This window comes from Pan troglodytes, chromosome 11 (assembly GCF_028858775.2).
Source record: "Pan troglodytes isolate AG18354 chromosome 11, NHGRI_mPanTro3-v2.0_pri, whole genome shotgun sequence".
NCBI lineage: Eukaryota > Metazoa > Chordata > Mammalia > Primates > Hominidae > Pan > Pan troglodytes.
In genome coordinates this window covers 55,797,640-55,799,740 of record NC_072409.2, presented here as the reverse complement: position 1 = coordinate 55,799,740, position 2,101 = coordinate 55,797,640, and the positions used below count along the sequence as shown (strand labels likewise).

General features: G+C 43.0%; 1 pseudogene; it reads right to left on the bottom strand.

Annotated features, from left to right (window-relative positions):
* Positions 1-279: 279 nt before the first annotated feature.
* LOC112204419 (ATP synthase subunit alpha, mitochondrial-like) lies at positions 280-1,692 on the bottom strand (annotated as a pseudogene).
* Between the last annotated feature and the right edge of the window lie 409 nt (positions 1,693-2,101).

Genomic DNA, 2,101 nt, shown 5'->3' with positions numbered 1-2,101 from the left:
TGAAAAATGACATTGGTACTTATAGCATTAAATCTTTAAACTGCTTTGGGCAGCATGGTCATTTTAACAATATTGATTCTTCCAATCCATCAGCATGGAATTTTTTTTTATTTATTTGTGTCATCTGTGATTTCTTTCAGCAGTGGTTGGCAGTTCTCCTTGTAGAGATCTTTTTTCTTTTTCACATTATGGAACCTTTACTTTTCATGTCATTTCTGTACATAAGGAGTATGAGAGTAACCCTTTCACAAATGAAACTAATCTACTAGAATAAACAATGACAAAACTGAACTGGTATTTGATGTAAACCCACAGGTGTTTAAGCTTCAAATTCAGCCAAGAAGTTTGTTACAATCTCTTTCAGCTTTGCATCTGATTCTTCTGAGATCTTTCCATCAGCCCTGGTAGTGCCCAACAGGGCTTGGTGCCAGCTGACATGAGACAAGAAAGCATTCTCAAACTTTGTAATCTTGCTGGGTTCCCGTTTATCAAGATAGCCCCTAATACCCACATGGATAACAGCCACTTGTTCTTCAATAGCCATGGGAGTATACTGTCTTTGCTTCAGCAACTCAGTTAGACACACACCACAACTCAAAAGTTGTTAAGTGGCAGCATCGAGGTCAGAACTGAACTGGGCAAAAGTGGTGACCTCATGATACTGAGCCACTTCCAGCTTCATGGTACCTGCCACCTGCTTCATAGCCCTGGTTTGGGCAGCAGATCCGACAGGAGACACAGACCGACATTAATGGCAGGGTGGATACCTTTGTAGACCAATTCTGTTTCCAAGAAGATCTGTCCATTAGTGATAGAAATGACATTCATTGGAATGTAAGCAGACACATCACCAGTCTGTTTCTATGACTAACAAAGCAGTCAAGGAGCCACCACCAAAAGCATTGTTCATCTGGGCTGCTCTCTCCAGCAACTGGGAGTATAGGTAGAACACAACACCAGGATAGGCCTCACAACCAGGGGGTTGGCAGAGCAACAGAAACATCTGATGGTAAGCAACAGCCTGTTTGGATAAGTTGTCATAGATGGTCAAAGCATGTTTGCCATTGTCTCTAAAATACTCTCCCATGGAACAGCCAGTGTAAGGAGCCAGTTACTGAAGTGGGGCAGCATCTGAGGCCATAGCTGACACCACAATGGTATAATTCATGGCATCTGCATCGTAAGTCTCTTCACCAACTGGGCAACAGTGGATCTCTTTTGACCAATAACAACATAGACACAGTACAGCTTCTTCTTTTCATCAGATCCATCATTGAAACATTTCTGGTTAATGATTGTGTCAATAGCAATTGAGATTTTCCCAGTCTGTCCATTACCAATAATCAGCTCACACTGACCATGGCCAATTGGCACCAAGCTATTTACAGCCTTAATGCCAGTCTGCATTGGTTCCTGCACTGAAATTCGAGGAATGATTCCAGGGGCTTTCAGACCAACTCGCCTATGGGTCTTGGAACCAAATAGACCCTTTCCATCAATGGCATTACCAAGGGCATCAACCACATGACCCAACAGCTCCTCACCAACTGGAATGTCCACAATGGCTCCTGTCCTCTTCACTCTAGCTCCTTCCTTAATTAGTTAATCATTTCCAAACACGACAACACCAACATTGTCAGGTTTGTAGAGATCTTTAACCTTCTTGGTTAGCTGTATTCCTAGGTATTTCATTTTGGTGTGTGGCTATTGTAAATGGGATTGTGTTCTTGATTTGGCTCTCAGCTTGAACATTATTGGTGTATATGTAACGAAGCTCAAGTCCAGCTGCTCTCCTCTCAGAAGTCAAAGCATGAGAACTGAGGTGTGGTGAAAGGAAAGCAACTTTTATTGGTCAAATTCTAGCAGATGGGAGAATGTCTGGGCATAAGCCTCAAAAGAGCCATCTCAGCCTTCTGGGCTGAGTGAACGGGTTTAAGAAGGAAAGAGGTGTGGGATATAGACGTGAGTAGTGAAAAGGGAGTGCATAGCTGCATGTCTTGTTCCCATAGTTATCTCAAGTAATCGCCCATCTAGAGATCTGATTTGCATCATCCTGACTTGGGCGTAACTCCCCTTGAGTGGGAAGATCTGCGGTTTGGTC